Source organism: Xenopus laevis, chromosome 6L, assembly GCF_017654675.1.
Source record: "Xenopus laevis strain J_2021 chromosome 6L, Xenopus_laevis_v10.1, whole genome shotgun sequence".
NCBI classification, from domain to species: domain Eukaryota; kingdom Metazoa; phylum Chordata; class Amphibia; order Anura; family Pipidae; genus Xenopus; species Xenopus laevis.
The window spans coordinates 125811446-125837038 of record NC_054381.1 but is presented as its reverse complement, the minus strand read 5'-3'; the positions used below and the strand labels follow the sequence as shown (position 1 = coordinate 125837038).

At 40.6% G+C, this 25593-nt stretch overlaps 1 protein-coding gene and 1 long non-coding RNA gene across 3 annotated transcripts in view; one reads left to right on the top strand and one right to left on the bottom strand.

Annotated features, from left to right (window-relative positions):
• The window catches only part of LOC108718582 (sodium/potassium-transporting ATPase subunit beta-1-interacting protein 3), a 332805-nt gene that overhangs the window by 38943 nt on the left and 268269 nt on the right, over positions 1 to 25593 (bottom strand). The gene's annotated exons all lie outside the window — the stretch shown is intronic.
• LOC121394731 lies at positions 1037 to 2653 on the top strand. The gene is made up of 3 exons (XR_005961978.1): positions 1037 to 1093; positions 1198 to 1289; positions 2540 to 2653. It is a non-coding gene; the product is annotated as an uncharacterized LOC121394731 (long non-coding RNA).

The following is a 25593-nucleotide window of genomic DNA, read 5'->3' as shown; positions in this document are numbered from 1 at the left end:
AGATTGATAGAATCTCAGCTGCCCATAAAGCAGGACAGGACTGCTGCTTACAATGGGGATCAGATAGGATCTGTGCAGCCACTTGGACAGAATGTTCTGTTATACAGATAGCTAGAATCCCAGTTGCCATAAAGCAGGGCAGGACTGCTGCTTACAATGGGGTTTCAGACATGATCTGTGCAGCCACTGGGATAGAATCTCTGTTATACAGTTTAGCTAAATCTCAGCTGCCATAAAGCAGGGACAGGACTGCTGCTTACAATGGGGATCAGATAAGATCTGTGCAGCCATGGGACAGAATGCTCTTGTTATACAGATAGCTAGAATCTCAGCTGCCATAAAGCAGGACAGGGACTGCTGCTTACAATGGGGATCAGATTAGGATCTGTGCAGCCACTGGGACAGAATGTTCTGTTATACAGATAGCTAGAATCTCAGCCATAAAGCAGGGCAGCACTGCTGCTTACAATGGGGATCAGATAGGATCTGTGCAGCCACTGGGACAGAATGCTCTGTTTATACAGCTTAAACCTGCTTCTCTGTATGAGCCCTTAGTGATCTCAGGTGAATCTCTGCTCAAAGAATTGAAGGCATTGTAAATTAATTTGAATGGTCTGACAATTCCCTACTTAGCACATGGTATTTAAGTACAGCAACACCCACCCCCACTGCCTGCCTCATTGTTTAATTGTGCATTCAGTTACTGAGTCTGGAGCTTTGTACTAATTACATGCCCTCATCTCATTTGCATTTAAAAAGCACCAGGGTTTGTTTATATTACAGTGTTCACATATGTAGGACTTTTGTTGGGGGAAGGTCTGTTAAAGCAGGGTTCCCCAATTGTCGGGCTGCCAGCCCAGAAGCAGCCTGTGGACACTGAACCCAGTGCGTCGAATTGGATGCCGACGCGCCCCGAATTGGACGCCAGCGCATCCAACTATGTTGCTGACCCCCACAACCTGACCCCGGCTGACCCCAATCCCACCCCACCCCTGGTCCTCGAAAAAAAAATTTGCATCCGGCCCCGGTCCAAAAAAGTTCAGGGACCCTGTGTTAAAGGACAAGTAACATCAAAATTTTTTAAAAAAAATTTGTTAGTATACGGCAAAAAAACCCACAAACACAAAATTTAAAATTTAAAATCGCAAATCCTTTATTAATAAATAACTTGAAAACTCCACTTCCTGTCCTCTTCAGAAATGGCGACGATCAATCGTTTGGCACTGGATTTCTCCTCCCTGGCTCTATCCCATATATCGTGACAGTGTGTGAAGGAGCTGTGGTCCTTGGTAAGAAGCACGTAGCCTGGCACAGTGGAATGTGACTCCAGCGACTCCGGAGATCGTTCTAGTGGGTCTAAAGTCCGTGAAGAAGAGTCTTGCGAGTCTGTGAAGAACGAGGCCGCTGATTTGAAATCTCTCTCCCTTGTCAGTGATTTCTGGAGGAAGCCCTGGTAGTGAAGGTGGTGGGGGGAGCAGAGGATCAATGTCGGCCGCCTCCCCCTTATATATTTAATTTTTTTCCTATTAATAACATTGGGATCAGCCATGAAATGTACCGGCCAGGCCAGTAAAATACCGGGCAGGTGGCAACACTAGTTCCCGGTAAGCCGGGTCCCTAATTACTTTGCGCTACAGGTGTCTGCAATCCTAGTTAGTTATGACCGGGGCCCTCTCTTGCAGGCCCGGACTGGCAATCTGTGGGTTCTGGCAAATTCCAGAGGGGCTGCTATAAGGTCCATAGAAAGTCAGTATTTAGTGGCTGGTGGGGTCTGTTTGGGCCTCTGTGTAGGCTGGTTGGGCCTGTTTTTACCTGAAATGCCAGGGCCTATTTGGACTCTCAGTCCAGCCCTGCTCTCTTGTGTCTTTAGTAGCGCAGGTTGCTGCAGCTGTCTGTGGAACATTTAACAGTACAATTTTTTTTTTAAAAAAATGCAAGACTAGAACCTATGACCTTGTGTGTCAAAGCTCAGTGAGCTAACCCCAATGCTATGAAGCCTTTTGGCTGTTATGGCTGAAAACATTTTTTCAAGGCTAATAGTAAAATAACATAAAAAAAAAAATCATTGTCATATTTAGGCTTATCATTTTATAAGATAATTATTATCACAACTCCCATTCATTTATTTCCATTCATTTAGCAGTGTCCCACACACCAAAAAAAAAAAAAAATCATGATTGTGAAGGGGGAAAAGAAAATAGAGGAATTGAACCCATGACTTTCAGCTTCAAAGTCCAGTCACTTAACCACAAGGCTATGAAGCCTCTGACCTATTATGTATGCTGAAAACGTTTCTTTTAGGCTAATACACACAGCTATTAAAAAGTAAAAAAATAAAATAAATATTGCTGTATTTAAGGTTCTATAAAACATTGATGTATGTATTTGTTTTTATAATTATTATTTGTTTTTATGGGGGGGTAAAGTACTCAACCAAGTATTAATACAGTACCATGCAAATTACTAATGCCTAGAATTATGGTCACAAAAGCCCATTGATTTTTTTTCCATTTATGCTTTTTCCACACCTGTACCGCAGCAACAGCGAGAGGAGATCGGCCAGGCAACAACTGACAGAGGGGTCGGAGCACAAGAGCATGGTGTCCCCCAAGCACCAGCTTACCTGCAGTACTGCAGGTGGAAAGAGCTCTCGGCCCCCATTCTTCTTGGAATCCGATCTGGGGGGTTGCGGGGGGCTCTTGCTGTTATTGTTACCCATGTTGAGAAGTACTTATTCAGCCATTTAGCCATGATCGGTCCGCTCTGGGTCCTGTAGGCAGGGCCGCCATTAGAAATCACGGGGCCCCGTACAACAAAATTTTTGGGGCCCCCTGGGCCCCGCCCACACTGACGACCAAGCTCCGCCCCATATCCCGCCCACATCGCAGTTAAAAGACCACACAGACATCAGCGCTAAAAAAGTAACCCCCCCACACAAGTTGTAAAAAGCTATTGATGGTCAGGGCCCCCTTATAAAAATTAAAATTTTTTTTTTTTTAAAAACATTGGTGGCAGGGGCCCCCTGTTAAAAAAAACTTGGGGCCCCAACAAAAAAAAATGTAAAAAAAACCTAAAAAATAAACAAACATTGGTGGCAGGGGCCCCCTTCTAAGTTAAAAACAAATTGGGGCCCCAAAAAAAAATTTGAAAAAAAATTAATTTTTTTTTTGAAAAAAAAAAAAAAAAACATTGGCGGCAGGGGCCCCCTTATAAGTTAAAAACAAATTGGGGCCCCAAAAAAAAATTTGAAAAAAAATTAATTTTTTTTTGAAAAAAAAAAAAAAACATTGGCGGCAGGGGCCCCCTTATAAGTTAAAAACAAATTGGGGCCCCAAAAAAAAAATTTGGAGAAAAAAAATTTTTTTTGAAAAAAAAAAAATGGTGGAAGGGGCCCCTTACAAGTTAAAAACAAATTGGGGCCCCAAAAAAATTTAAAAAAAAAATAATTTTTTTTGAAAAAAAAAAAAAACTGGTGGCAGGGGCCCCCTTACAAGTTAAAAAAATTTGGGGCCACCAAAAAGAAAATTAATTTTTTTTTTAAAAAAAAACCCAAAAAAAACAATGGTGGCAAGGGCCCCTTACGAGTTAAAAAAAAAATTGGGGCCCAAAAACAAAAGTTTTAAAAAAAAGATTGGTGGCAGGGGCCTATAGAATATTAAATAATACATTGGTGGCCAGGGGATTAAAAAAAAAAAAACACAAACTGGTGTTCAGTAGAATTGAACTCATGGCTTCAGTACTTCAACTTCGCCTCCTTTCGTGACTTCGGGTCTTTTCACCGCTTCAGGACTTCGGCTTCGGCTGTTTTCGTGACTTCGGGTCTTTTTCACCGCTTCAGGACTTCGGCTTCGGCTGTTTTCGTGACTTCGGGTCTTTGCGCTGCTTCAGGACTTCGGCTTCGGCTGTTTTCGTGACTTCGGGTCTTTTCGGCGCTTCGTGACTTCGGGACTTCGGCTTTTTCCGTGACTTCGGGTCTTTTCGTCGCATCGGCTTCGGCTTTTCGGCACTTCCGCATTCGGCACTGAAGAGGCAAGACGTACGGCTCGGGCGCTCGTAAGGGGGCCCGGATCTTCAAAAAAATGCAGCGCTGCCGGGCCCCCCTTCATGCCCGGGCCCGGTACGCTTGTCCCCCTGTCCCCCCTGATGGCGGCCCTGCCTGTAGGTGTGCAGCTGGGCAGCTACTGGCATTGTAGCGTGACTTCCTTCCTATAGGCTGTGTGATGTGACGGGAACAGCCAGGGGAGCTGCGGGAAAGGCTGTCCAGCCGAGTTTAATGAATGAAGCCGATAATGGTGATTGGCAAGGCAGTGAAAATATCAAAACATAAACCAGCAGTCAGGGGCTCATGTGGAGCTGCAGAGAACCCCCCCAACACATACCCAGATGTCAGGATATTTATCGTCCAGGGTGTACTGGGTCCAACAACAGGTGGCCCAGCAGCTTTGGTCAGAGTGCTTTCAGCACACCTCCCAACATTTTATAAGTAAAAAGAGGGACAAAATTTTTTTCGCATGTAGCATGGCAAATTTTTTTTGACCACACCCATTTTGTGGCCACACCCCCTAATTACCATGTTCATTTTACAAAATTTGGCCTTATCTAAACTGTTACAATTACTTATTTTCTTAATTCAAAATTGTTACAAAGTATCTTAGTTGCACCTGTTAGCTGTACTGGCCTCTCTGCCAAAAGCCAATTAAGTTGGAAATGTTGTCTCTCTCTCTCTCTCTGGCAGGACATGGGGTGCATTTTATAAAGCAATGTTTATTCTGTTGCTGTGTATATCACAAATCCAATCTATAACAGGAGAATATTTTTTTTGTGCTGTCAGAAATATAAATATTATTTTTAACATGAATAAATCAACTGGTAGAATCTCTAATACATATACTGTGGAACATTTAACAGTACAAATTAAAAAAGAAAAGCAAGACTAGAACATATGACCTTGTGTGTCAAAGCTCAGTCAGCTAACCCCAATGCTATGAAGCCTTTTGGCAGTTATGGCTGACGAAAACATTTTTTTCAAGGCTAATAGCATAATAAAATTAAAAAAAATCATTGTCATATTTAGGCTTATTATTTTATAAGATAATTATTATCACAACTCCCATTCATTTATTTCAATTGATTTAGCAGTGTCCCACACACCAAAAAAAAAAAAATCATGATTGTGAAGGGGGAAAAGAAAATCTAGGATTTGAACCCATGACCTTCAGTTTCAAAGTTCAGTCACTTAACCACAAGGCTATGAAGCCTCTGATCTGGTGCATGTGCTGAAAACGTTTCTTTTAGGCTAATACATACAGCTATTAAAAAGTTAAAAAAAAATAATAATAAATATTGCTGTATTTAAGGTTCTATAAAACATTGATGTATGTATTTGTTTTTATAATTATTATTTGTTTTTATAGGGGGGTAAAGTACTCAACCAAGTATTAATACAGTACTATGCAAATTACTAATGCCTAGAATTATGGTCACAAAAGCCCATTGATTATTTTTCCATTTATTTGTCTCCCACCCCCCACCAAAAAAATATTTTTTTTTAATGTTGGGACATGGTTCATTGCACTGAAAGTGACAACAGAATTTAACTTGGTTTGACTTTGGGGATTGAACACTAAACACACTGGTCAAAGGCAGGGACTTTACCCACTAAGCCACCATATGTAATGTGGTTTGTTATAACTAGCATTTGGTGACATCTAGTGGCCACAACTCTGTATTACATGCAGGTAAACGCGACGCATGAGATGAGACAACGTCTACCGTTACAGCGCGACAAATGTATAATCCATTCTGGCTCCATCTGTATGTCGGGGTCCCAAAGAATTTATTCCCCCTACTGCTCTGGAAATCCCAGGTCTGTAACCTATGCCCTCTGAGAGCGAGGTAGTCCTCATTGGTCCTGAGTACTTTGACCAGTTTCTGTACATTCTTCACCAAATACCAGAGGTCATTTGTTTGTTCACGTCCTCACTGGTCACTAGTTCATTGCCCACCACCAGGTTATGCCCCCACCTCTTTGCTCCTTGGATATCTGTCTCTGCTGCCTACATTCATTTCCAACCCCGCAGGCCAGCTTTTTAAGAGAAGCAACTGCTCCACCAGAGGGGAGAAGTACTGTAATGTTACAACACCACGGCAACATCTGGCTAAGTTTAGGGACCCTGTCTGTCTACAGATGAGAATATTTGTCCTACTGGTAATTCATACATGATATTCTGTTCTTGCTTAACCTTCACTATACCATAAACTCTCTAATTACCTTGCCATTTCCTGTACTGAGGGAAGTATCTCATTTTTATATTGCTGTTTTCAGTAAATCAACTTTTGCTAGCACCTAATAATTTCTCAAAGCACAGTTTTCCTTCCTAAATCCTACATTACTTTCTGAGCCCCCAGCTGAGAGAGAGGGTTGCAATGTAATAGTGTTCTACTCATCAGCAGCTGTGGTAAATGAAGGGAGAAAAATCCAACTTCCTTCTACCAATTACATATTTACAATATATATACAGTATAGCACTGATTTTACAATTCAGTTTCTCTATCACATGCAGAAACAAACCCACACTAGGGTTCAATAGAAGCCACTTAATCGACCAATACGTTTTGGACAATGGGAGGAAACAGAAGAAACCCACAAAAGTGGATAAAAAAACAAACTAGACCTTGACCCAAAGCCAATGCTGCAGTGATATGAGGCAGCATCCCTAGACCTATGGCAACTGTTTCAAAACATGGGGAAATAATTTTGTTTTGTACAAAATGTATTCATGGGGCAATGCATACCTCCCAACATTTAGGAAACAGAAAGAGGGACAAAAGATTTGGTGCGCGTATCGTATCAAACTGTTACAAAAGTATGTGAAGTATCTACTCTGGGCTGTCTGCCAAGACCCAATTAAGTTAGAAACTTTGTATCTGTTTCTGGCTGTTCAATGCAGCAGATCAAAGAGAAACTTGGGATTTATCAGTACAAATCCGTGAGCTGTCAAAAGTGGGATTGTCCCGCTCAAAACGGGACAGTTGGGAGGTATGGGCAATGGATGGCTCCATACAATGACTGAATTGCCATCATGAAGCAAAACGTTTGCTCAGAGATCCTTGGCACAGTAATAATGTTCATAGTATATTCAAACATATTACAGGTATAGGACCTTTTATCCATAATGCTCGGGACCTGGGATTTTCCAGATAATTGATATTCCTTAATTTGGATTTTCATACTGTACCTTATGGGGCAATGTATTTAAAGTCGCAAAGAGAAAACCAATTTGCACCAATAAGAATAAAAATCCACATCTCGCTATCTAATATTGTTCCTTATACTGTTATTGCATTGCGAATTTTAATTGTGCACTTTTAAGAAGTGCTTGAAAGTGTCGTAATCTTTTGGAGCAAACATAACGACTTTTTTTTAGTAAGAAGTTATATTACATTTATTGCCCATTGGCGCAAACTATAAAATTCGCAAACGGTCTTCCACTGTCGGAAGCAGGCGCTTAACAGTTTCCGGGTTCGCAAAAGCTATATTACATTTGCGCAACGCAAAATCTGTTCGCGCAAAGGCATAACTTTTCACATTGCGAATAGTTTTTCTGTTAACGACTTTTATTACATTCCCCCGTAAGTCTACTAGAAAATCATATAAACATTAAATACACCCAAAAGGCTAGTTTTGCCTCCAATAAAGATTAATTATATCTTAGTTTGGATCAAGTGCAATGTACTGTTTTATTATTAACCAGAAGGAAAAAAATTTGGATTCTTTGGTTAAAATGGAAGCTATGGAAGATGGCCTTTCCGTAATTCGGAGCTTTCTGGATAACTGGTTTCCAGATAATGGATCCCATACCTGTACTGAATATTAAATGATATCATTATATATTAGCTTTGGCAGATGCAAATATGAATATGATAGCCTGGACACGAATTTCCAATTCAATATGTACCAGAACATTCCTATCATCAATTCTTATCATTTTCCTTCAGTGACAGGCAGGATTCCTAGAGAAACCCTAATTGAGGCTGCAATGGGAGAATTTGTTATCTTACTGTTGCAAAGCTAACTTCATTTGCCTATGTGTGAAGCTAAATAAGCTTGAGAAAAAAAAGACTGACTTATCTGAAAAATAAGCCACAGTTAAATAAGTACAAACAGGCATGAAAATCAAAATGCAACAAGGAGAAACGTCAGGTGACAATATTCAGCCTGGCATAAATAAAAGCACAATTAAAATTCATGTTTCCCAGTGTTTGGGTTTTAAAAAAATAGCTGCACTTAGTAAGATAATGAACCCAAAACAATGCACCAGATTTGACAGGAGAATAAAAGGGAATAAAAACGGCAAACAAACGCTACAAATTCTGCTGCTTTAATTTCTTATCAACGGCTTTGGACAAAAATGAAGTCCAAGACAAAAGAGGCTTTATTATTGTTCTTACTCTTTATGTGGGGGTTGTATGCTTCACCACAGGAATACGAAGGTTTGCTCTGTATGCCTCAACTAATTAAAGGACAAGGCTGCTGCCATCGTTCCCCTGGTTCATGTGCAAAGAATCTTCAGGAAAACTCTGTGATGCCCATGCTCCATGCCTGACTGTGCATAAGAGATACCCTGCCTTAGGCAAGATGGCAGATGCCCACTCAGGATAATCCTAAATTAGGTCATACTTTTCACACTGTTTCCTACTGTACCTTTATATTAAATGCAGAATAGCACAATTGTGACATTTACACTATGATTCATGGTGCTTTTATTCAGCCTGATGGGCAATCAACTCAAATTTCCCTGTAGACTTTGTCAGGAATTGAAGGTTGCAGATTGTCTGGAGACCATGTTGTGGGTAACATGGAGAACCTGGAAGCTGGTAGCACTGTGGCCTTAATGGCCAAGCACAGAGCAAAGTATGAGGCAGACTTGCCCACAGCTGGCCCCACTGAAGGTGGTATGAAGGCTGCAGGTGGGTGCAGTGGAGCGGAGGTACAGTATTAGAAGTAGTGGAAAAGCTGAACAGGAAAGTTTTGGCAAAGTTTAGCCTACCTGTGTTTTAGACAGAATAGTCAACAATCAGGACAAGTTCTTTTCTGATTTTTTATGGGATAAACCATGAGCTAAGTTTTCCCACTGAAATAAATTTGGAATTTCACATATTACACCAAATTCAATTCCCATGTTGCACAAGATTTTCATGAGAAAATCCATATAGGCTTTATAGATCCATAGATGTGTTGTGTTGCAATAAAAGTTACTGTGCTTGCCATGATTCTTTTGATATTAAGTGTGTTTAGTAAACAGAATTTAAGCTGCCCTCTTAACACAAGAAAGCAGAATAAGGGGTCAGGCCAAGGTGGGACAATACTGGCCATACAGGGTTAAGTTAGTGGGCTTAGATTTGTCAGAGTAAGGATGGAGCCAGAGATATTCAGAACTGGGAACAGAAAGGAAGGTCGTCCATTTTGAAGAGAGTCAGCAACAAGAGTGACGATTTTCTTTTGGTAATTGTTGTCACAATTTGTGGCCTGCTTTTTTTTAAAAATTTAGGCCATTAGTTGGGCTAGAAGGTCAAGTATTTGTCCTTGCCATTGCTAAGTAATTAGAGTGCCATTTATTCACTTCCTACCTGTGGTGAGCCTATTTGCCTGCCTATACACATTACTTGTGCCAGTACTTTTCCTCAGCACTGCCTTGATGTGCATCAATAAAATGTCTTTTGACCTTCCCTGAGCCTCAGTAAAATGTATTCTTGTTTGTTCTCCCAGCTCAACCTCCTCCTAGGCACAAATTCCAAACAATTCTTCCACTGGCCCTTGAGACTCTGTGGCCCTGCTCATTATTTTTACCTGGCACAAGATGGCAGTAAAAGAGAATGCCCATATGCTTCATATATAATAATGCTGATGAGGAAATGTTCTGAATCTTTACAGTATCTCATGCAACAAGATTTGATATGGATGTAGAATTGATGTCGGCCAGGTTTATTTGAGGTCTTTTATACTTTCCTTCCCTAATGTAGATTTGGCTGTGCACTTTAGAAGGTTTTCATCCTGAAAGTGAATTTTATTCGGGTTCCATCTTCCTGCAGAGTGCAAAAGGGCTCTCTCTCATGTACATTTCTGTACTTTGCTCCTTGTGCTTGATCTGCCGTCATTACAAGAGTGACATTTCTCATATTTCAAATAGGATTCAGAGTGGGCTTCTCAAATAATCATTCCTTTCTTGTCATTGCTTGTTATATTCTAGCCAAAAGCACACTTTAACCAGTTTTTAACACAAAAGCCTGCAGCTTCTTTCATGTTATAGCACTACTGGCTTCATAGTGGCATTTTCATCTTGATTGGCTATGGAATGAATTTGTTAGTGCCATAATCCTTATAACACTCATCTTGGCTCTATAAGAATGATATTCCTATACCCTGATTTCCCTTACTGTTGTAATAATCTAATGTAATGGGCACATTTGCATGAGCCTTTAAATATTCATTAATTCAGACTGCTACTAATTTTCCCACATGAATAAAATCTCAGAAAACTGTCTCACATCCCTTTAATCAGAGAGTGCCATTGTCTCATATGACATTGACAAGTTGTTAAAGGACATGTACCCCCCCCCCACAAAAATGTAATCAGTGAACAGCCTCTTTGAAATCTTCAGATACCTGCCACTCTGGTTGTTAAGAGTTAACAGTAAGGCTGCAGCATCCCTTAATCACTTAGCATTCCTTCCACTCCTCTAACCTGCTCTGCCCCTCCCTCAGGAATTTACTTTGGCTGTTGACTTATGAGCATGCTCAGTTCTTCTCAGCTCAGATCACGAACACACACCCTCCAGTCTAACAGCCAATGAAGACAGATGTCTTGGGTGGGGAAGATATGGCCAACTTATGTACATGCTAAGAAAATGTAGGCTTTACATGTCCTTTAAGACTTGTCAATAGGGATGCATCAAATCCACTATTTTGGATTCAGCCGAACCTCCGAATCCTTCGCGAAAGATTTGGCCGAATACCGACCGAATCCGAACCCTAATTTGCATATGCAAATTAGGGGTGGGAAGGGAAATTGCTTGACTCCGAATCCTGTTGAAAAAGGCCGAATCCCGAACCAAATCCTGGATTCGGTGCATCCCTACTTGTCAAGGAGATTTGCCATGGTAGGGATAGTGAATAGGCATAAAAAAAACTTGTTGGTAAAGTTTTGCTACAGTTTTTTGTGTGGATTTCATCAGTTACTATTTCTCAAAAACACTAGCCCTTATTAAAGTGATAGTCAACTATTACAGGAAACCATTTTTCGAGTTCTTCCTTCTCCACATGACCATAAAATTGAAGGTTCCACCAAACTGGTATTTTAAAAAAACAAACTGGGCAACATTTAATTACAGAAATTTAAGGTAATTGTTATATTTAAATAAAAAGCAGGCGAAAAGTGAATTTCAAGACAAACCCTTAAAATACTATATTAGGCTGATTTGCTACAAATAGTTTATTGAGATTGCTCCTTGTTTTTTTTTTTTTTCACATTTGCATTTTATACATCTGAAGACTTGCACGGCAGAACCAGACTATGGAAAGATAAATGCATTATGATTTTACGGTACCATCCTTTTGTAAATATTATGACATGAACGAGCAATAAATCTTAAGGTGTGAATAAAACTGTGCGAGTACAAGGCAATGCGCCATTTCATTTAATTAAAGGCCATAACTAGTTTTATAGCTCTTGTGGCTTAATTGCAATTTGTTTTGCAGTGTGATTGCAGTCATTTGTTTTGCACTGTATGAATACTTCTGTATAGACCGACTGACTGATTCAAGTCCTAATTGTTAATTATAGGTACTCAAACTCCATCCACATTCAGTTAACTGTCAAGGCTGGTTTGATAGGAGTCTGATCATCAGTGGTCAGGGATGTTGCAATCAGGCCCCAGCACAATACAACCAATGCATTCAAGATAGGGATGCACCGAATCCACTATTTTGGATTCGGCCGAACCCCTAAATCCTTCATGAATGATTTGGCCAAATACCGAACCGAATCCTAATTTGCATATGCCAAATTCTTTGGCCAAGAGAGGCCTTCTTGAATTAGGGATTAGGGTTTTGTGACAAAAAGTCATGAGATTTCCCTTCATGCCCCGGTTTGGCTCGGATTCGGTTTGGCCAAGCAGAAACATTCGGCCAAATCCAAATCCTGCTGGAAAAGGCAAAATCCTGGCCGAATCCCGAACCGAATCCTGGATTTGCATCCCTAATTTAAGAAGGCCTCTCTTGGCCAAAGAATTTTAGCCTGTACTATGAAAAAAAATCATTGCTGTATGCTGCACATTGACAATGAAAGCAGTTTTATAGTAAGTAAGTCACTTACAATGTAAGTTTTACCCTATACGTTTAAAGGGACAGTATACACCCCTCTGTTCAACATGAGCTGAATGAATAGGGCTTGTGCTGAAGATACTTTTTTCCTGTTGTTTCAATTAAGAAACATCTATGATTTTAGCTACTGCTAGCACTAAACAAGAAATTGAAACCAGTTTGTGTTTATTGTTTCCTGGTTCTGCTGAGCAGAGGTGAAGCTGATAAAAGTTCTTACCAGTCCACTTAGAAGCTCTCTGATAATGAGCTGCTCAAAGGCTGCAGCTTAGGGGAACTATATACGGAGCTCTTCACAAATAACCCTGTAAGAGGGGAGAGTGCATTCAGTTAGTTCTTAATAATGTCAAACAAATTGGAATATATGTATGCATTTTCAACACAAGTCCCATATACTGTGCTTGTTTTTAGCAAATGGGTTTTTAGATGTAATGTTGTGCTTTGCATAGAGTCAAAGACTACAGCTGTCCATTGAAATTCAATTACTGCTATCCAATTCCCTACATTTTGTACCAAGGTGGAGCAAATCCTGACTACACATAAGAGTCACCACTGTCCTGCAGCTTCTTTGCGCACAATATACATCACAACAACAAACCTCCCAATTGTCCCGTTTTCTGCAGGACAGTCCTGATTTTGACAGCTCAGCCCGCAGTCCCGGGTTTGTTACTGAAATGTCTTGACTTTCTCTTTGATCTCCTGCACTGACTCGAGAAAAAGATACAAAGTTTCTGAAACTTAATTAAAATAAGAGGCTTTTTGGCAGAGAGCCCAGAACAGCCAGCAGCTGCACTTGGATATTTTTGTAACAATTTAAGATAAGCAAAGATACAATTGTAATTATTTTAAGATAAGCAGGTCTCTTGGGGAAACTGTAACTTGCAGATTAGAGGGCAATTCACTTTCATTAGAAAAACGGTAAGAGTACATAAAGCAGAAACAGAAATGTGTTCATAAGCTGCCAAATTTTGTAAAATGGACATGGTAATTAGGGGGCGTGGCCATAAAATCAGGGTGGCCAAACCATTTTTCAAATGTTGGGAGGTATGCAACAGCTATTAAGTGGGGGTGATGCCAACAGACCCGTAAATAACAAACCTGCACATGTTTTTATTATGAATATATATTTTTTAAAAATGCCTTTTAAAGTCAAATGCTCATTATATGCTCAGAGAAGATCGTTAAAAACAGTATTTCCAAATGCTGTTTTAATTTTCACCTGCAAACTGAAAAGGCTTTAATTTGCATCTGCATTCAGTCCCGCACAGCTGTGGAAAGTAGAGTGCAATTTCCCTATGTGAGCATTAGCTTTAAACATATTCATTTGTGCAAACAAAAAAAACAGAATGCGTATGATTGCACAAACAGATTTTTGATTGTCTAACACCTTAGCAGCAAATTGCGGTATATTGTTGTAATCTTTGTTTTGGAACCACTGAATGACTGCACTTGGATTGCATTTCTGCATTGGGAACTAGGAGCTCAGAAGCTGCCAGAAATTTCCAAGCCTCTCTAGAAAAACAGTTTGCCATCTGCTGTCAGCTAATAAAGGGGAAGGTGGGGCACTTATAATCCAAGCAGGATGTTCCTTTATTAATGTTACTGCAATGACAGAAATATGTAGAAATGAAGAAGTTCAGTTTATCAGAATATACAATAATACATCACTGTAAGCTAGGTTTGGTTTTTGAGCACAGTAACAGGAGCGTGCATGATTCTGATGTGGTTTATGGGCAATGAAAGCATTTGTACAAGTGATGGGCGAATTTGTCCCGGTTCACCACGATTTCCCAAGAAATGCGGATAGTGCTGGCGTCAAAATGGGCTGTCGTCCGTGCCCATTAAAGGCAATGGGTGTCCATTAATCATCACCAGCATCTAAATTTTCGTGTAGCACACCCTTGAGTGTACTTTTGCTGTGTATTGAGGCTGTGTGTGACCAGGCTAACACTGCTATTAGTGTGCCCCCGACCCCCAGTGTACCCGGGCAACTCCCTGCAACTCCCGGTACCTGGTGTGGATAAATGCAGCAGTAGATTCAGCCAGACAAGTCCTTTGCAGTAAATTATAACTGGTTTATTAACAGAGCACCAGCAAGATCATAGGTTACAGTACTTTGATGTTCACGGCAGTTATAGCGTAGCCTCCAACAACAATATTCCCTCCAGGGGGTAGAAGATGCAACAGACGGAGTAGAATACAATATCAATCAGCAACAATAGACTTGAAAATAGTTACCACTCTCACTGGGCACTATCCCTCTGGTTAAGCACTAAGGCATGGGTTTCTCAGCCTTAGGTCTTGTATCTTGGCACCGGATTTGATCCTCACCTCACCCACTGTGTTCAGCCTGGGGTCTTGGGTCTTGGTATCCTATCTGGTCCTCAACTCACCCACTGTAGTCCCTGCTCTAGTGGTTCAAATACCACGGGGTCCTAACCCCACTATTCCTCCTCGGTGGAGCCACGTCTGCTCTCTAGCTACCCTGGGCTAACTTTCACTCCTAGAGCGACTATTACTGTACTACTATCCCTATCTCACGCTTCACTAACTTTACCGGCAGACCTGGACCTGTAGTACCTCTCAGTGAGGCAAAGTCCCAGGACAGACCCAGACCACATGGTGCTAAACCCCTTTATATTATTCAACAGTGCCATCTAGTGGACAATCCCCCATGAACTAGTATGGACCCAGCCAGGGACATAGCTGCCTAACTTAACTAACGAACCCTTAGGTGTCCAAATCCTGAAGGGGAACTGCCTGAGTAATTTACCCCAAATCTCAGGGTCTCTACAGTCGAAAGCAAATTTGCAAATTTATTAGCTGGCAGCGAAATGCTGAAATTTTATGTGAATTTGCACCTGCCGAATAAATTCGCCCATCACTAATTGCTAACATGATTTGGGGGATTTATTGCCTCTACAGTTAAATGAGAAGCCCCTTAATTAACACTGTTAGCATATGCTATCAATTGAGCTTGAGACTATCAGTATCGGATTTTGCGAGCTCTGTTAGGGCTCTTACTGATGAGCAGTTGAAGCTGTGCTCCCCTGCGTTCCGTTTTTCTGCATTCAGCCGCAGGGGAGCGCAGGAATAGATGCATTAAGCTTTTTTCAATGGGGCTGTACTCACACAGGCGTGTGTAGGCTCCGAACGCAGGAAAAATGCAGCATGTTGCTTCTCAACCTGTGTTCGGCGACTACACGCGCCAGTGTGAGTACAGCCCCATTGGAAAAAGCTTAATGCGTCTATTCCTGCGCTCCCCTGCGGCTGAATGCAGAAAAACGGAACGCAGGGGAGCACAGCTTCAACCGCTCGTCAGTTAGAGCCCTAAGGCTGGAACTACACAATGCGGCTTCATCAGATCCGACACGATGAGAGGAAACGGATGCAATGAAAATATGTAAGTAATAGAAATGTCGGACCTTGTCGCTGCATGCATCCGGCACGACTTGTTGGATGCATGCAGCGACAAGGTTACTTGGTTTTTATTCAGCTCAATTTAGCAATTTCAGCAATCTGGTTTCCAGGGTCCAAATTACCTTAGCAACCATGCACTGATTTGAATAAGAGACCGGAATATAAATAGGAAATATGAAAGCTGCAAAGAGTCAGAAGAAGTAGGCAAATCATTAAAACTATAAAAAAGAAAAAATGAAGGCCAATTGAATTAGTAATTTTATAACACACTAAAAGTTAACTGAAAGGCCCTTTAAAAAATCTTGGTGGATTCATACATGATTTTCCTTGGAAATACAAGCTTTATAAATTTAAAAAATATGACGGTTCTCCCATGATGAACTGGAAGTCATTAAGTAAAACTCCACATGGCATAGGTTTCCCAATGTGAATATGATAATTAATGCATTTGGGACACATGTTCACTTCAGTGCGTAAAACAGTGTACAATACACAATTATCCTCATGGTATAGGAAAGAATGGAGCCAGGGGATTTGTGCTATTAGTTAATATTGACTTTATCCCCTGGGTTTGGAGCTGAACATGAAGTAAACATCATTATGTTATTCACTGGCAACCCCTGATTCTACCCTCCGGCAAAAGTTCTAAAACATTGAATTAGCCAATTCTGAAAAAGATAACCCATATCAAATGAAAGTGATTCATCGGTGCAGTTTTAAACTAAAGTAATTAAGGATGTGCTAAAGCTAAAAAAGAAATGCAGAGATGTTGTTTACTGTTCAGCAGCAAGCAGACAAGTGCCCTCCAGCCTGCGATTTTATACTGCTATTCAATGAAAGCATCTGCATTAAGTCTTTGTTATTCTGTAGGTACTGTATTGTCAAGATAGGAGAGGCAACATGGCATCTTTTCCCCTCCGATAAATATTATCACCTCTGCATATTCCAGCTCCAAGCTCTGATTCTGGCAGAATTTACCCACAGCCATTTACTATGTATGGTTCATCATGTGCAACAATTCCCAATAAGAACAAATGAGGCTGCAGCCTGCGTCTCTTCTGCTCTCCCTCTACTTATGTTCAGCAAATATGAACTGTTCATGTTGGGCAGCTGCCGGATGGCGCAACACGGCTATTACAGACATGGTAATGACTGGCTCACACGGTGGAGAAAAGAAAGCACAGCAGCATTATAAAGGAAAATGCGCTTATTATCAGAAAGAGAAAAGGGATGGGGGAAAAGAGAGGGAGAGATAATTCATTCAATAGAACTCTCAAATTCTAGGGCTACAGCTACATATAAGTGACACAGAGACACCTAAAAAATGTTAACTCTGCAGTTTCATGACTTTTCATTGCAGTAGTCCTGAAGCCTGACTGATATTTCTTAGTTTATACTATACCCTGAAACACTGAAAGCAAACACAGCAAACTTTGTATGATAAGCGGTTAAGCCCAAAATGAAGAAGCCCCCTGGAGCCAGCAAGGTACCCCGCCTCTCTGTGATGGGCTGTAACTGTGCTGATTGTGATTGGTTAACAGGACATCCTTTTAGTATGTTATAGAATTCTAAGCAACTCAATTAACCCTCATTTGTTTATAGTCTTTGAAAAATACCTTCTTCTGATTATTCCAGCTTTCAAATGGGTGGCTTTAAAAACTCTGTAAAGCTCCAAATGTATTGTTATTGCTGTTTTTTGTTACCCATCTTTCTATTTGGGCCCTCTACTTCATATTCCAGTCTCTTATTCAAATCAGTTCATAGTTGCTAGGGTAATTTGGACCCTAGCAACAAGATTGCTGAAACTTCAAGCTGGAGAGCTGCTGAATAAAAAGCTTAATAACTCAAAAACTACCAATAAAAAAAATGAAAACCAATTGAAAATTGTCTCGGAACAACTCTCTCATTCCGTTTTTCTGCGTTCAGCCGCAGGGGAGCGCAGGAATAGAGGCATTTAGCTTTTTTCAATGGGGCTGTACTCACACAGGCGCATGTAGGTGCCGAACGCAGGAAAAATTCAGCATATTGCGTCTCAACCTGCGTTCGGCGCCTACACGCGCCTGTGTGAGTACAGCCCCATTGAAAAAAGCTAAATGCATCTATTACTGCGCAGAAAAACGGAACGCAGGGGAGCGCAGCTTCAACAACCGCTTGTCAGTAAGAGCCTAAAAGTAAATTCAAAGGCAAACAACCCTGTTTAAGGGAACAAAAAGTGGAATTGAGGTGCTAGGACATAGGACATAGGCATAAATTGGGCTTGCACTAGAGAATGTTGATTTTCCAATGTGGAGCAACCATAGACAAGTTTGCACCAGCAGCATCAGCCCTCATTACAAAAGCCCTCCCTCCTCAGCTCTCAGCCTGGTCTGAGCATGGCGGCTGAGAAGGGAGGGCTGAGGATGGATGGCTTCTGTAATGAGGGCTGAGGAGGGAGGGCTGAAGACCCAGGAGGAATGAGCCACGAGGGGGGTGATTGCAACAGCAAATATGGGCAGCACTTTGGATAAGTGAGTAGAATAAGAGACGTGTCTGCATACTTCTTCTTTATGAAAGCGCATGCAGGAGCGTGTGTTCTCCTGATGATGTCCTAAAATGAGTTCCGTACTGTGGTGCTTATGTTTAATTGTAGCCTTTACCGTTACTGGGGTTTAAGGTGGTTTGTAAAGGTTATGTGGACAGGTATGGAATGGATAAAGGGGTAGGGTGGCAAATAACTGACGTTGCTCCAGTCCTGACCCCTACTAAAAGATAAAGTAAATGTTATATTCTAAAAGCCATCTGAAAAATACAGTGTTATAACCAGAAGCAGTTATCATTGAGAAATGACAACAGAGTAATGATACAAAGCATTTAATTCAGGCAGCTTAACTCTGACACACAGGTACAATGTGTTCTTGGAAACAGAATGCAAAAGAAGCCATTACCTACCAAGTACCGCTGTTAAGTGCAATCTAATCTGAATGTGTGTTATTTACGAGGGGGAACATAATGTTGATTCCTAAGTGAAGTGAACTTAAAAAAAGGTTGGTCTAATCTCGCTTTAGTCGTTTTATTGCTGTTCATTATGCAACTGGCATGGTAGGAGTTTACCTTATATCTTTAGATTACTATGACAAAAATGATATTTGGTGGCATGCTGTTCAGCTACTCTGAAAACTGCTTGAACAGATGAACCAACTGGTTCTTTTGCTCCAGTACATTCCTATAAGAGGGTTTTGATACAGTTAAATGTCATAATCATGTCTCCTTTATGAATCTGATTAAGGGCAGAGACACACGCTGCAACTCAGGGAGATTAGTTGCCCGGCGACAAATCTCCTCTTCTTCTTCTGGGCGACTAATCTCCCCGAACTGCCTTCCCGTCGGCTAGAATGAAAATTGCTGTCAGGATGGCACTCGGAACACTTCATTTTCTGAAGTCGAGGAAACTTCTGGTGGCTTCGGAAAACAAAGCGCTCCGAGTGCAGGGGAGGCAGTTTGGGGAGATTAGTCGCCCCAAAGAAGAGGAGATTTGTTGCCGGCAACTAATCTCCCAGAATTGTAGCATGTGTCTCTGCCCAACATAGTTGGCCGGCCCCTAGACCTTCATTGAGAAGCCATCAATTCATGTAAAATATGATTACAAGCCTCAAGGAGGAAAAAGTAAGGGCCAATTTATTAAACCTCAAATCTATCTGGTTGAGGTTTTAAAGGGGAAAACATGAATGTTTCATGGAAATTTTTTTTTTTTAGAGATTTATTATACTCCAAACCAGCTAAAAATCCAAATCCGAAAATACTCCATCTCAAACCTGTCGAGGACATGAAGGAGTCAATGGCAGATATCCCTGAAGTTGTTTCTAGAAATTGTGATCTGCATTGGATAATCCGAAAAAGTAGAGTTTTCACAGCAACAATTGGATATAGTTAAGCTTTCAGGGAGTCAATCGTGCAATACAAATTGGCGCTAAATTTTGACGCAACGTTTTTTCGCTCTGACTTTTTCGAGAAAAATTATTGATAAACGAGTTCAATTCGACTTTGTTTTAATAAAAAAATTGTATTCATTTGAATTTTAGAAAATAATCCTCTAAATGTTTATTTTAGAGACTTGCTAGTACCACTAAATAGTTTCATCCTGAAGCAACTGGTATCTTGTGATTAAAGGAGATACAAACCCTAAAAATTAATATGGCTAGAAATGCCACTTTTTATATACTTTGAACCAGCCAAAGATCGACATCTCTACAGTAGTAATGAACCAGGCCTTCAAAGTTATCACAGGAGTTTCCCATCTTGGATTTTGTTAGGAGTGTCAGGTAGTAGCTGTTGAGAAGCTAAGCTTAAGGGTTGCTGCAAATCATCAAGCAGAAAAAGAGGTTTGTCTGTCATATAAGCTGATGCTACAGGGTGATTATTAAATTATAATGCTGGTTTCTGAGCTTCCACGTACCAATAATCTAAATGATTTATTAATCAGCCTTATATTGTGACATTTATATTCTGTATAATTAGTATATTGTGTGTGTCGGTCCCTAAGCTCAGGTTAAATAACAGCGTGCAGACAATGTGCAGTGAATTAGCAAAAAAGAAGATGGGGAGCTACTGGGGCATATTTGGAGGCATAAACCAGTCCAAAACATGATGTATAACATTTCTACCCAACTAACTTCTATAGTTAAGCTTTAGTTCTTCTTTAAACTTTCTAAATAGCTCATTAATGGCTACTTAATAAAGTCTGATGTATTAAAGCTAGTAACAGTATTTCCTCCTATACTATAAACAACTTCAAAATTAAGACCTACCACTACCACGTTTTTCACTCCCCATATTAGAGTATACACTATAGAGATCAAGGTCTTCGGTGCTTTGTAATCGTTGCAGGTTAAATGAATTATTGAAATTTTACTTAACCCTGTTCAGCACCATGAGAGAGATTGATGCTATGCTATTAGTGTTACTATGGTATTAAATTTATCACAATTAGTATTCTCACATGTCCATACAATTACCAGAATAGCTGAGATTTTTCCCAGATACAATTTAACCTTCCTTTGATTAACGAGTCTATCGGTGACATTTTTCAGATGCATTTTCAGATTTAGCAGTAAGTAGAGAGATGTTGAGCACATTTTCTGGCTTGGCAACTGTAATCGTAGCTTCGGAAAGTCGGTGCCAAGTGCATCTTATTCGCATCTGCTGGAGCTCTTTTTATTTAAAGGAGAAGAAAAGCTACGGAGGCATTTTATTGCCAATAGATTAGCTGCAATAGTCCAATCTAGAATGCTATATTTATTCTGTAGAATGTTTTACCATACCTGAGTAAAAAGCTCTAGAAGCTCTCTGTTTGTTTAGGATAGCAGAAAGTTAATATTGTGTAATATTTCCACACTAAAATGACATACCTTATGTGCTTTATGAACAATATAACGTAAGTGGCTTACACCTCTTTATGTGACTACGCTCTCAATTTGCAGAAGCGCTGCCTTTTGGAATGCGAACAGAACTCTGAGGGACGCCGAAGAGTCTAACGTGCCATACGGATGATACACGGACATTCCAAAAACGCTTTTACCGGAATATGTATGTGAGTCTGATTTTAAATATCTATTAAAATGTTATAAAGCGCTTCTGCACAAGCAGTTTTTTATCTCCCTATTACAAGGAATGGGAAGACAGAGTTTGGATAAGAGATCGATTACCTTAATCTATGCGTGTCTCAACTCACTTCTTGTGAGTATACTATACCAGTTGCTACCAATATAAAGTTAGGGGCATTTCCCTGGGGGCAGCTATGCTGGGGGGGAGGAGGGATGGGGGTCTACGTGGGGTGGGGGGAAGGCAGGAAATCTGATACAGAAGCCCATGTGTACACAATAGAAGGAAAGAAATGCTGTGTTTCTATTGACAGGGGACTGTCTTTGAGGGTGTACTGGTATATTTAGGTGGACCTTTTGGATAAGGCCTACTTTTAACCTTTCCTTCTCCTTTAAATCCGCTTTCATTCAACTGCTTGTAAAATATAGCCGAGCTGCACTTAAGTTAAACATGTAACCACACGGATGATGTTATTCACCAACAACCTGTACTTTTCACACCGAGGCTCATTGGTCCCAGGTACAATAGCAGCATTAAATTCAGATGGATATAAATCAAGTGGAGTATTTGTGAATACTGTTTATCATGTGGACTAACATTATTTTTCAGAGCTAAAGCATGATTTGACCTCGAGGGTGGAGTAAAAGTGCAGTTATCAGCAAGATGCAGTGCTATATTCAGAGCTCCACCAATTACCCCATAACCCTCTTTTTATCATTTATTTAGCTTTCTGCATCTTTGTATATAATAGAATTCACTTAAAATTAAACCCATATGCAATAATCTCACAGTGAAAATGAGTCAAAATCAACTCACCGAATGTAGAATGTGATCCAGGCACACCTAAACCCCAGCAAAGGATGTCAAAAACCGTATATATACAAAAAAGGGGGTAGGCTTGTGCCCATTATGTGACTAAGTCAGGACCTAAGCAGTTAAGAAAAATAAATAGTTGGATATGAAAGACCAGTATTTAATATCAGCTTCAGCCTACAGTATAATACAGCTGGCATTTGGGTGCCATTGTCATATCAGGCAGTTTCAGACAGGGGTGTCCATGGCCCATAGAGGCTGCCACCTCGGGGCCCCCCACCCCAATTGTGAGCTTCACTTCCTCTGAAACACCCCTGCCTCATACCACATACCTTACCAATCCTCCTTTTGTACCGGATTGGGGGCGGGGGGAATGCTGGTGCCTACAGTTCTACAGGGGAGCTGATCTGGGTCTGGGTTTTTTCATGTTGTCCTGCTGGCCCAGTCCTACCCTGATATCAGTTATCATTTCCCTTGATCCAAATTTCTATTTGCATCTGCTAATTGATCTTATCATGTGCTTATTGGGAGTCATTTACAAAGTGCAGTAGTGATGTGTGGGTCGAGTTTTCCACTACCCGGACCCAGACCCAACCTCCCTCAATCCACGCCCGTCTGTGCCGACTTTTCTTTTATAGACCTGCTCCCACCCCGCCCGCCGATGACATAAAAAAAGGGGCAGGATGAGCTACCACGCGTCTATAAAACCGGAAGCAGGCAGTGTAAGGTCGCAGGCGGGGAGAGCAGGCAGAAGAGCTCAATCCAGACCCGGCAACGACCTGCAAATGGGGGAGCGAGGTTGGCCCAAACCCGCCGACCTGCAGGTAAACCCGAAGGGTATCAGGCTGCCGCACATCACTAAAGTGCAGGGCAGGATGCAAAGTGCAGAAAATGGGCAAAAAACAGCCATGTGTTTTGCATGTTGCAACTTACCCTGCATTTACAAGAATTGGTGAAGGTCTCTGTACTCCAAAACTGAGAGCAGAGACCTGATTTCTGTCCTTCAATACAGTGCTGCCGGCATTTCTCCCTCCTGCCACCTACCCTCCAGCAGGTGCATGCCTTAAAGGAAAACTATACCCCCAAAACAATGCATGTCATAATTATATACTTTTTTAGTAGTGTGTGCCATTGGGTAATCCTAAATAGAAAACTGCCATTTTAAAAAAAAAAAAAAAGGGCCGCCCCGTGGGATCATAGGATTTACTGTACTCACAAACAAACCATACTTGTTAGGTCACATGAGCCAATTAACAGACAGAGTTCTGTCTTTTGCTTCAACACTTCTTCCTGTTACAGTTAGAGTTGTAGTATTTCTGGTCAGGTGATCTCTGAGGCAGCACACAGACCATCACAAAATCGTGGCTCAAGGTTAGAGATGTAAAAGGACAAGATTTACTTAAATATATATATATATAATACACAAAAGCCATGAATATCCTGTAAATTATATCCTTATAAACGGTGAGTTCTGATGTCATCAGTTATAAACGGTGAGTTCTGATGTCATTTCTGTCACATGACTCACCGAAACTTGTGTATTATAATAAATAAAGTACCCCCAGTTGCAAAATATGAGGATATTAGAAGTTACCTCGGAGTTTCCTGACCTGTATAAAAACACTCGGCCTTCGGCCTCGTGTTTTTATATGGTCATGAAACTCCTCGGTAACTTATAATATCCTTATATTTTACAAAAGGGGGTACTTTATTCACTATATATATATATATATATATATATATATATATATATATATATATATATATATATATGCAAATGTAGTAAGATTCTTTAATATGCCACTTAATAAGATGTAAAATCTGTTGCTTAAGTGTTAATTTTGTGGTATAGTTTTCCTTTAAGGGATCACATACTTGGTAATGACAAGGCCTGCCTATTTACAGCTTGAACTGCACTGTGCACCTGGCACCTGAATTTCCGATCTGGCAGTAGGTGCAAATCGCAGCCAGGCCACAGAAGAAAATGCTTTTAAATGGGAGCAATTTTGTGCAAATTAAAGCTTTTCCACTTGCATCTGGGATGAAACTAAGTGGATCCACTACACAGAACCCATATCAGTCAGTCATCTCAAAACAAACACAAACAGCCCAATCTTGAACCACATTTGAAAAAGAACAGATTCTTCATCTATGGTGTCTGTTTATTAGTGTGATGTGCAAGGCAGAAGAGACGTATTGTTGTTTGCTGACTGCAAATAGGAATTTGGGACTCCAAGGCATTGGCAACTAGCACAGTCCATTTAGAAGGTCACAGATACTATACTTCCCTTTCCTTTATTTGATGGTTACTGAGATAAGCAATTTTAAGGACAAAGCAACACACACATTCAATCAATAATAACAAATTGAGCTTTGGAGATCGTTAGAAAAAGTTTCATTCAAAAGTAATTCTGTTTTAGTTATCAATCTTTGTTCAGCGCGTCTGGAATTTGACTGGTAAGTGTTTATTTAGGTCATACCCAATACCATTGCCACTATACATGACGCTTTTTTTTACAGAACTTCCTTCCAATCCAAAAACAGCAGTCTGGTTAAATCTTTATAGGGTTTCTACATATGTACAAGTTGCAAAACTGGCAATTCTTTGAAAGCTTTTATTTTCTATAACTGACACCATTGGAACACACACCTGAATCTAGTTGATGGGAGCAACAGAAAAACAATTTAAAGGAGAAGTAAACCCCTTATTAAAAGAAAACCCTACCCCCCTACCCTACATAGACCCCCCTCCCTCCTCCCCTTCAGGCTAGCTGCTACTCTGGGCAAATGCCCCTAACTTTTTACTTACCCCTCCTCTGTGCAGATTCACGGCATCGGAGTTCACTGGCGACATTTTCTTCTTCGGTCTTTATCTGGTCTTCTGTCGCTTCGGCAATTTTCGTGACTGATGTGCTGATACAGAACTTCCATACCGATAAAGACCGAAGAGAAAGAAGATCGATGCCATGAACTCAGATGCCGTGAATCTGCACCGTGGAGTAAGGAAAAAGTTAGGGGCATTTGTTCGGGGGATCAGCTAGGCTGGGGGGGGAGGAGGGAGGGGGTCTATGTAGGGTAGGGTTTTTTTAATAAGGGGTTTACTTCTCCTTTAAGTGTAAGACTAATAATTGTTTATATTTTTATTGCTTATTATTTTCCTTCTATTCCGACTTCCCAGCTGCACACCTTGACTGCAAGGGTAAATAAGCCCTAACAACCAGATGGCTGCACAAAACTGATGTCAACTGCAAGCTGTCTTAGAATACCATTGTCTGCGTCATATTAAAAGTTAATTTATTTTTTATAACAAATACTATTTATGCACATGTATAAATTGAAATGCTTTATATTATACCAGCAGTCCAATAACAAGATACCCCCAATACCGTAATCTATTTCTATCA